The 11543-nt window shown below is 40.9% G+C and overlaps 1 long non-coding RNA gene across 7 annotated transcripts in view; it reads left to right on the top strand.

Annotated features, from left to right (window-relative positions):
* Positions 1-11543, top strand: part of LOC127483149 (uncharacterized) — a 64391-nt gene that overhangs the window by 23085 nt on the left and 29763 nt on the right. The window lies entirely within an intron of this gene.

Consider the following 11543-nt stretch of genomic DNA (forward strand, 5'->3'; position numbering starts at 1 on the left):
CACTTAGAATTTTGTGGAGCAGCCCCTGCAAGGATCCAACAATACGCACCACACCACAGAACTAGAGACAGCCTCACAAAGGGAAGGTTAAGCCTGCCTGGGCCTTCAGCCCATCAGTTTTGCTCAAAACAACTTGGCTGAAAGTCCAGAAACTTTAGTACCATCTGTCCTTTTCAATCCTGCTAGATTTGGTCACCTCTTAGAACCCCCTTCCCCAGCCATCAGCTTCCTCTCATTTCTTGTCTGCAGCCTGCTCTGAGTACCAAATAGCATTCCCACAGAGTCCTCCCTTTGCCCCTCCCAGTGTGGGCTTTGGCAGCCTATTCCATATAAATAAACTCCTCTGTACCCTCACTTCTTTTGACAAATGCATTTTCCACTTCCTCAACCTCTCTATCAAAGACACAGCTCTGGTAGCAGTTCCCTCAACTCTGTGTACCAGAAGGCTTGCAATCGTTATTGTCATTTTTGTCTTAGTCTTTTTTCCTTTGAAGTCCATTCAATCTAATTTTTGTTACCCATTACTTTGCTTTCTAGTACCTATTAATTTCTAGATGATTCCCAAACTCAATTTTCTGGTGAACTGTTCATTGATATTTTTGAGTCAGCTCTTTTGCAAACCATCTCTATTCTCAAGCCCCTAAATTAACCTCCTCGCCTCACTTTATAAATGTCACCTATCATAGCCACTGTTCTGGCTAGGTGGGTAAAGCCGCCATCTATGACACTGGCATCCCATATGGGCACTGGTTAGTGTCCTGGTTGTTCCACTTCTGATCCAGTTCCCTGCTAATGCACCTGGGAAAGTAACAGAAGATGGCCCAAGTGCTTGGGCCATGCCACCCACGTGGGAGACCTAGAAGAAGCTCTTGGCTCCTAGCTTCGACTTGGCCCAGTCCTAGCCATTGCAGCCATCTGAGAAGCGAACCAGTAGATGGAAGATCTGTCTCTTCTTCTCTGTTAAAAAGTTACCATCTATCACTTTCTATCTCACAAAAACTATTGAGCTCAAACCTGTTCTTTCACACCTACAAAATTACTTTAGGCTACTCCATTCTTTTTGAGAAAAGGTATCTTTTACCAAGCCTACTTTTTCCTGTTTCCTCTGGGACTATTAATTTTCCCCTTGCTCTATAAATTCCTTTCACTCAAATTAAAATCACGCTCAAGTCTCGTATTGCCTAACCTTTTCACTCCTGTTATCTGTTTGGTTACCACTGTATCTCCTCCTCAGTTTCTGCTTTTATCTCTTCTTTACATCTCAAAGCTTTTTGGATAACTAGTATTCTCTTGATTTTTCTGTATCTCGCCTCCCATTCACTGTTCTACTCATTTCCCTGGCTTCTATTCCCAGTACTCTGTGGAAACTGATTTTTGCTAAGTTGACAAAGGACTTGCTAACTGCAAAATCTCATAATCATTAGAATTTGTGAGTTTATAACACCCTACAACAGTTTTTTCATCATTTTACTGAGGAGTCAAAATGTAAAAGAAAAGTAAGTGCATCTAGGCCCTACTTTCTTGGTTTCTGACTATAATACTTTACCAAGACGGCCTGGTAATCACTAATAGGCAATACATATGTAACAGACAGCTCTTGGATACCTTACTTCTGGCTTATTATCCTCTGGAGTGATTTATTTTGCAAGATACTGCAGTTCACTTAAGAGATATAGGGATTGTAGTTTTTTTTTTTTTTAATTTATTTTTTTTAATTTTTTGACAGGCAGAGTGGACAGTGAGAGAGAGAGACGGAGAGAAAGGTCTTCCTTTGCCGTTGGTTCACCCTCCAATGGCCGCCGCGGCCAGCGCGCTGCGGCCGGCACACAGCGCTGATCCAATGGCAGGAGCCAGGAGCCAGGAGCCAGGTGCTTTTCCTGGTCTCCCATGGGGTGCAGGGCCCAACCACCTGGGCCATCCTCCACTGCACTCCCTGGCCACAGCAGAGAGCTGGCCTGGAAGAGGGGCAACCGGGACAGAATCCGGCGCCCTGACCGGGACTAGAACCCGGTGTGCCGGCGCCGCTAGGCGGAGGATTAGCCTAGTGAGCCACGGCGCCGGCCGGGATTGTAGTTTCTAATGAATGGATTTAATGTCTTAAGTCACCAACCTTCACCATCTTAAAGATCTCTTCCCAGGGTCATTGCTTTTGCTTAGCAAATAAAGCTGCCACCTGTATCCATCACCTGCAGTGCCGGCATCCCGTATGGGCGCCAGTTCGAGTCCTTACTGCTCCACTTCCAATCCAGCTCTCTGCTATGGCCTGGGAAAGCAGTGGAAGATGGCCCAAGTGCTTGGGCCCCTGCCCCTACATGGGGGACTGAGGTGAAGCTCCTGGCTCCTGTCTTCAGCGTGGCCCATCCCTGGCTGTTGCAGCCACTGGAGAAGTGAACTAGCAGATGAAAGAGCTATATCTCTCAATCTCTCTCTCCTTCTCCTCCCTGTAACTCTGCCTTAAAAATCTAAAAAAAAAAAAAAAAACAACAACAACAACAAAAAACAACTTTCCTACAGTAAAAGGAAATAAAATGCCAGCATAAATTAGTATTATGTTTTAAAAAATTATGTCGGCATAAACTGTATTGTATAAATCAAGAGGGTTAAATATTACATAAAAACGCATAGTTTAAATAAAAAACTATTATGATGTAATTTTAAAAAACATCCATTTTTAATCCCAACAATTCTTAGTTCAAAGTAGCACACTTTAACTTCAGTAATAGCCCCCTAGACAAAGCAATAGGATCCAGAAACATAGTATAGTTTAGTTTGCCTTCAAATTAAAAATTTGGCTTCTAGTTCTTGCTGTAACATCTATAGTTCTGTGGCCTTGAACAACCATGAATGGGAGGAGCAACAGAGAGAAAGATGAGTACACATGGGTTCTTTGACCCAGCTCTCTGCCACCAGCCAGCTACCTTTAGGAAGTCACTTGACATCTCTGAGACACATATCTTCATCTGTAAGGAAGGAATACCTAGGAGCACTTTGAAAATTACAAAGGGTAGTAATATTTTAAACATTATTCAAGTCCTTTTTTCTCTTTAAGATTTATTTATTTGAAGGAGTTACAGAGGGAGAGGAAGACAGAAGGAGATCTATCTGCTGGTTCACTCCCCAGGAGGCTGCAACAGCCAGGGCTGGGACAGGCTGAAGTCAGGAGCCAGGAGCTTCTTCCAGGTCTCCCACATAGGTAACTGGGGCCCAAGCACCTGGGCCATCCTACACTGCCCTTCTTAGGCCACCAGCACAGTGCTGGATCAGAAGTGGAGCAGCAGGAACTCAAACAGGCTCCCATATGGGGTGCGGGCAGCAGATTCACCCAGTACGCCACAGTACTGGGCCCTCAATTCCCTTTTCCTTCTGGAAAATCACATTTCACATCCTGCTAACCCTCCCATTGTTTTTCCTCTTTCTATTTTCTAGTCATTCCTGATAAATCAGGAAAAGTACCTTTTTATCTCTTAGGAAAGCATGGGAACTAAAGAACCATTTCTTTTTCTTTTTTTTTTTTTTTTTTTGACAGGCAGAGTGGACAGTGAGAGACAGACAGAGAGAAAGGTCTTCCTTTGCCGTTGGTTCATCCTCCAATGGCCGCCGCGGCTGGCGCACCGCGCTGATCCAAAGGCAGGAGCCAGGTGTTTATCCTGGTCTCCCATGGGGTGCAGGGCCCAAGCACTTGGGCCATCCTCCACTGCACTCCCTGGCCACAGCAGAGAGCTGGCCTGGAAGAGGGGCAACCGGGACAGAATCCGGCGCCCCGACCGGGACTAGAACCCCGTGTGCCGGCGCCGCAAGGTGGAGGATTAGCCTATTGAGCTACGGCGCCAGCCAAGAACCATTTATTTCTATTGTAGATTATTTCTTTGCTTTCAGAGTTAATAATTGTTATCTACTACATTTTTCCTCCACCCTCCTTTAAAAAAAAAATTTCTTTCGTGCCGGCGCTGTGGTACACTGGGTAAAGCCGCCACCTGCAGTTCTAGCATCCCATATGGGCACTGGTTGGAGTCCTGGTTGCACCACTTCCGATCCAGCTCTCTGATGTGGCCTAGGAAAGCAGTAGAAGCAGCAGTAGTAGAAGTCCTTGGCCCCTGCACCCATGTGGGAGACCTGGAAGAAGCTTCTGGTTCCTGGCTTCGGATCAGTGCAGCTCCGGCTGTTACGGCCATTTAGGAAGTGAACCAGCGGATGGAAAATCTGTCTCCCTCCAACTTTTTCAAATAAATAAATCTTAAAAAAATAAAATGTATACACAGAATATATGATGTGCCATTCAACTTGCTTTTGAAGGGATCACCATTGTTTTGGAAGGTAATCATAGATTCATTTATTGTCATTTTGTTTTAGCTGCATGGTATTACATTAGAGAAACAGAACAATTTATCCTTCCGTTGACATTTTATCAAATTTTTATTATAAACAAAGCTGCACTGACTTGGGCATGTCTGTGGCAAACATGTGGGAACATTTACAGGGCATATGCCTAAGTAGAATTGCTGGTTCATAGAACATACACGTTTCATTTTACTAAATGGATACTGCCAATTTCCCTTAAAATTATATCAATTTATACTCCAGACAGAATCTGAGAATACTTATGTTGTTTTACAATACTCCCATCAACATTTGATATTCATACTTCAGAAGTTTTACCAACTTGGGCGGGGCCGGGAACACATTTGCCACAGTGGTTAAAATGTCACTTGGGGTACCCACATTCCATTTTGGAATGCCTGAATTTGGGTTCTGGCTGTGCTTCTAATTCCAGCTTCCTGATAATGTGTACCCTGGGAGTACTGTAAGAATGGCTCAAGTGGTTGGATCCCTGCCACCCAGGTGGGAGACCTGGATTGAATTCCTAGCTCCTGGTTTCCGCCTAGCCCAGACTTTTTTTTTTTTTTTTTTTAATTTATTTTGAAATACAGAGTTACAGAGAGAGAGACAGACAGACAGACAGACACGTCCTCCGTTCCACTGGTTCACTCCCCAGATCACTGCAATGGCCAGAGCTGAGCTGATCCAAAGCCAGGAACCAGCTTTTTCTAGGCCTCCCTTGCCAGTGTAGGGGCCCAAGGACTTGGGCCATCTTCTACTGCTTTCCCAGGCCAGAGCAGAGAGCTGGGTCTGAAGTGGAGCAGCCGGGACTCCAACTGGTGCCCATATGGGATGCCGGCACTGCAGGCTTGGGCCTTAAACCTGCTGCACCACAGCACCAGGCCCCAGACCTTGCTTTTGAGAGAATTTGGGGAGTAAAGCAGCATTTAGCAGAGCTGTTTCTGCCTTTCCAATTACCAACCTGACAGGTATGAACTATATCTGGATTTTGACCCTGTTGATGCCACTCCTTAACACTTTATTCTATTTTTCTTAGCTTTTGAGTTTAATCTCTCAGTCTCTTGATAACTTCTTTTCCTCTATTCAATTCCATTGTATTTGTGAGTTCTCTGTATTTATTCCTCTGAACAGCCTTGTCCAGTTCATATGACATACAACTCAGGTCACCTCTTCTAGAACTTTTCAGATCCAGCTGCCTACATGTCCATAAGCACCTAAAATTCACGTTTGAAATGAACTTTTTCCCCTCAGTTTCTTCCCAGTGTTTACAAAGTTTTTAGCCACCTGGACACTCTTAACTCCCTTCTCCATTCACCACCCTTTCGCTCTCTTGTATCCTTGCTTTCTTCTCCACTTTACTGTGTTTTTAGTAGTACTGCTTCTTGCCTGAGGCTATATACTCTGCCCAATTTTTAGAAGCAAGCACTTTGGAGTTAGACTTACCTGGGCTTGAATCTAGACCTTATCATTTACAAGCCCTGTGACCAGAGGCAAAATGCAAACCTAACTTCTTGACAGTTTTCTTTTGAACAACAAGGACACCTACCTCATACTGGTTCCCACCCCCAGCCACAAAGGATTAAATGAGCTAACAAAAGTAAAATGTTTACCTGGTATATAACTCAGTAATAGTTATTATTTTTCAGCTCAGCAAATAATTTCTAGAGTGATCTTGGTGCCTCCAATCTATTTCCCCATACTCACCAGCACATTGCTAACAATTCAAACACATCATCTTCTAATTCAATAGCTGCCCTTTGCTTACAAAAAGCTGGTTCTAGCCTTTTCACCAAACCATGTAATACTCTCTCTTCTGTGCTTGACTCTTCTCGTACTTTATTCACACAAGGATACTTAGTTTCTGAATGTAGCACTCCTCTTTCAGCTTCTCTGCCTTTAGCATATACTATCAAATGAATACTGTGTCCCAGCAATTGTTATATTGCTGTTGGAATCATTTCAACTGCCTCCTTTAGAAACCTGTACAAAATGTGAAAGCAAAGACTGTCCTATAGCCCTAGTAAGAAGCACAGCACCTAAAAGTAGCAGGCACTCAACAGCTACTCAATGGGTGAAGGGAGAGAGAATGGGACTGGCCTTATATCTTTAAAATAATTTTAAGCAGTAGCAGCATGAAATTTAAGTTTACTAACACTGCTAGCAACCCAAAATGGCAATGAAAAGTCAGCTCAACCAGATTCACTTATTAAAGCCACATTGACCTAGAAGTTGGCCTACACAGTATCTCTCTATTAAATAGAAATACTAGATATATGAAGGAGTTTTACCCAAATGTTGCTTCAACAGATTTCACAGGTAGGTTTTACCCTGAAGCGTGTAAGGCTTTCTGGGTTTACACTGCCAACATGCTTAGCTTGCATTCTGCCTGTTTTAGAACGATGGTTTCTTTCACATGTAAGAACTGTAATACCGATGCACTTGTTTTAGGAAAATGCACTCCTGTAAGGATAAAAAGTATGTATTTGATTAGAGGTTAAGTATGTGTATGTTTTGAGGGAGTAATATCTAACTATCCTTGTTTAAGAGTGCTGACTCTGCTTTGCATTAGTATTAACCCACTTAAAAACTCAAGCATCTACCTATGACACTTATATTTAAAAAGCTGTTTCAATGGAGTCAAGTTACCATGACATCTAACAAAACCAAGAGGTGATTTTTTTTTCTCTACTAGTGTCTCAGGTAGTGTCGAATCAGCATGGCATGATGTTAAGTAGGGATGTTAAGCGTGAACTTTGAAATCAATCAGAATGGTCTTCACAGAAAGTTCAAATCTAGGTTCCTCTATGTAAGACATGAGGAAGCTTTTTTTTCTTCCCTTTAATCTCTGTTGAGGAAAGGACCCAAAACTACAAAGTATCTAGCTTTTTCATCTTCAAAAACAGTGACTTTGGATGTACCTTAGAATCACTAGGGAAAGTGGGAAGCAGATAATGAAAGGAGAAAAGAGAAGTGAAAAGAGCAAGAGGAAGGGAACCAAGGGGAAAGGCCAGGCCAATGCCTGGACTGGACTGGGCTCCTAATAATTTCAGTCAGAATCTTTGCTAATGGTGCTGGGCATCAAGGTGATTGTCTTAAATTTTTTAATAGTTCCCTTGGGATTCTGATACACAATCGGTGTGAAACATGACTTAAAGGCTTCAAATGCCTATCCCAAGTAAAAAAGGTCAAAGCTCAACTGTAAACCACAGATGGGGTATGAAAGTGTCCAGATAGAACCACAGCAGATCCCTACCTCAGACAATTAAAACTAAGGAGATACTAAGCTATAAAGAATAGAGCCTTCTTTCTAGGTAGGTAGAATGTGTTACCAGTCCTCTTTTACTGTTGGAAAGAAGAAAACTGAAGTGACAATACTTGTAGTAACATTAATCCTAGTGGGCATGATGGTACCTGGGTGGCTGGTTGCTAAAGACATAAAGGATAAGTAGATCCACTGCCAACCAATGCCACAATGAACAGGCAACTGAGAAAATTAGAGGATGGTCCTCCAGGTATCTGCTTCCTACAGTAACGCCAGTCACAACCATTCTTCTGATAAACTATAGGAAAAACATGAGAAATACACTGTTAAATGAAAAACAGAAAGTCTGTAGTAGTTTGGGGGAAATCCCCTAAGATGACCAGAGAAGAACGAGAGGATGAATAGGAACATTATATTCCAACACCAACAGATAAGGGATATTTGTGAGCCTTTGTAGGTGACTAAAGTTAGTATTATTTTATTGGTAATTGTCAACAATCTGTGGGGCAGTATTAAAATTCAAAGAAAAGAAATATGTGACTATCCAGTATATACTATCTTAGTCACCATAACTATACCAGAATGTACCCAGTGTAAATCCTTAAAAGATCTTAATTCACATTTAAAATGGATTTACATGAGTCTGAACTAAAGCATTAATCATTTAAGCTTCATGTTGTAGACATTTCTCTCAAATAAAAAGCACTGTAGCAGGTAAATGGCAAATGGCATGTGAAATAGAATGCTTGCAAAAAAAAAAAAAAATAGGCTCTTTAACAAACATTTTTAGTAAAAATCAGAAGCCAAAGAGCTGGCGGCTCATTCTTGGGTCCTTTCAATGAATTTCTCAACAAATGTGAACTATATAATGCTGAAGTTCAGCTGTACAAAGCTAGCCACAAAGTTTCTGAATACATCTATTACTATTAATGCATAGTAAATTGTTTTACATTAAGTTAATGAAGAGAGGGACTTGGTATTTAGTATCCCAAAGTTCAAGACTTAAAAAAAGAAAATGAAAAATCAAGGAGACAGGCACTAAACAAACAAACAAACAAACAAACAAAAAAACAAACCTGATTCTTAAATTGCCACCGTTTCATTCTTAAAGATATTCATCAAGCAGCATTATAACTTCCTGAAGGTGAGCAAATAATAAAGGTTGTTCAAATAATGATGAACAGTGGTAACTAATTTAATTATTCTCTAGAAATAAACAGTTTTGCTTCTGAAGTGTATGGAAGAACACTTTGGAAAAAGGCCAGTTCTGGTGTCACTTGTGTGATTCCAGACAACAGACCTGATAAAATTGCAAATGAAAGTAAGCAAGCAGCAAATTAAAAAAAAAAAAAATCCAAGTTAACAATCTATAGACTGGGAAAGACAGCCTTAGAAAATTAAAGAGAACTTCTTGTTTATTAGACAAAATACAAGTAACTAAATATAGAAGATAAATGTAATAGCTAAACACAAGAAATAAACCCAGAACATACTCTGAAAATCACTTCCTATGTTCATAAGAACTTAACTTTTCTTACTGAGTCCAAGTTCACAATACGGAGATAGCAGAAATATTTATCACAAATATTTTGCATCAAAATTAACGTTTAATTCCATTTTGCCACAAACTTTTTTTGAAGTGCCTTTGTATAAGCATCATCAATTTTCAATTAGGAAGGATTATACAACTTGTATGAAATAATGTAGACCTTAAAATAGAAATGAGAGCCTGATTTTAAAAATTAAATAACCACAATATGATTTTGCTAGATTGCGAACTATCAACCTTAACTGGTACTAACCTTTGAAACAAAGTCTATATTCTTTTTTTTTTTTTTTGACAGGCAGAGTGGACAATGAGAGAGAGAGAGAGACAGAGAAAGGTCTTCCTTTGCCGTTGGTTCACCCTCCAATGGCCGCCGCTGCAGCCGGCGCACCGCGCTGATCTGATGGCAGGAGCCAGGAGCCAGGTGCTTTTCCTGGTCTCCCATGGGGTGCAGGGCCCAAGCACCTGGGCCATCCTCCACTGCACTCCCTGGCCATAGCAGAGAGCTGGCCTGGAAGAGGGGCAACCGGGACAGAATCCGGCGCCCCGACCGGGACTAGAACCCGGTGTGCCGGCGCCGCAAGGTGGAGGATTAGCCTATTGAGCCACGGCGCTGGCCTACAAAGTCTATATTCTTATTGGCACACAGAACCCTACAGAAGAGTGGTTTAAGTTTCCAAGTTTGTGTGCACTTGACAAGTTAACAAAAGTTCTAATCCATATCGTATCAATTTTTCTATCTTCTGCCTATAATGCCAAATGGCGCTGCTTCAGACAACTAGATAAACAGAAGACTAGAACTTTTGGACCCTCTTTCCTGCAATATATTGATGCCTCTCCCTCAACCTACTTTTGATGTCTTCATAAGAGCTTTATCCCTGATGGAGGTAGCAGTTTTGAATACGTTATATAACCTAGAGTATGTAAAAGATATGCTTTCGTTTTATTAAAATACAACATTTTCTCTAGAGCTTCCTGTAAACTACCAATACTTTTATTTCACCATCCATTTCACAGGTTGCATACTAAAAGGTAAAAGTGCAATTCAATGAATAGTCACCTTTCTACAAATATTTTATTGCTACAGGTTGTGATTTTCTCAACCATAATAATTGGAACAAAACTTAACGTTTCTCATAGCCATCTCTCGGGACCTTGTTTTTAATTTAGCTAGCAGTGAATTCAGTGAAGCCTTAGATGACAGCATAATAGTATCAAGAAATCTTGTCTTTTAAAAAGTAGAGCATGAGCTAGAATAAAACTGACTTCCATCTGAAAGAGCACTGTTTCTTTGAAATTCTCTTAAGATTAATTTCAAAATTAAGGCCGGTAATTATGTAAGATAAGTATATACTCATCCTGTAACAAAGTCCAACACTTCCCTTTGTAGCTCCAGAAACATGACTAGAAATCACACAGGAGACTTCCCTGAATTTAATCACAATCTATTGGAACCTGGACCATACTTTCCTGACCTCTTCAGTCCCAGCTTTCATTTCACAGCTCGAAAAGCAATATGTCATGGGGTAAGAATGGCACTGTGAAAAACAAGGGCCTGAGAAAGGCAACAAAAACAGTATTCACTAACATTGGCATTACTTTTAGTCATGCTATTTATAGATCACACTTTATTGTGCACAACAGATACAGAAAATTGCTGAAAATGGATGACTCAACTACCTTATGAAAACTGAGTAAAGTAACCTAGCCAGGTGTTATTCAATGAGAAATGACAAGAGTAAATGAATATAAAGAAAAACAAAAAGAACTTTACTCCTATGTTAATACATGTCAAGGGACCCTTTCTTCCCAAAAGGGTTGATAACACCAGTTCTTAGCAATAAACGTAAGGCACTTGTTTAGATTACAATATCTCTGCATTTTTTCCACTTGTTTCTCTAACCCTGTTGTTCCCCCCCACAGTATCATTGGAAATTAGTAGAATGAATGAGGCAAATGTGAGATGATCCAGTTGACACTACTCAGAGAAAGATAGTACAGTACAATGTTTTGGGGGTGATGTCTGGACATAAAAGGAACCCAGTCAAGGTCCTCTGACACCAGACAATGTATCCACTATCAAATAAACCTGAAAGAAAATAAAAGATTTATTCAATAGTTCCAGTAAAATTGAATTGGAATACAATATACATATTAGGAACTTAGCTCCTCATGGGTGGCATCTGCATTTAAAGTTCTGGGTACTTATGAATATTCCTTCTAAGACAATCTACATTGGTTGAACATTATCAAGACAAATAGATGAATTTCATTTCAATATACAGTAGAGTTTAAACAAAATTCACACAAACACCCCCTATTATATGGCTGGTGCCTCCTCCAAACACCTCATTAGTGGCAGAGGTAGCACTAGTGTTCTTTCCCAACAATTAAGAA

Source organism: Oryctolagus cuniculus, chromosome 8 (assembly GCF_051225735.1).
Source record: "Oryctolagus cuniculus isolate XC-2025 breed Fujian yellow rabbit chromosome 8, ASM5122573v1, whole genome shotgun sequence".
NCBI classification, from domain to species: Eukaryota; Metazoa; Chordata; class Mammalia; order Lagomorpha; family Leporidae; genus Oryctolagus; species Oryctolagus cuniculus.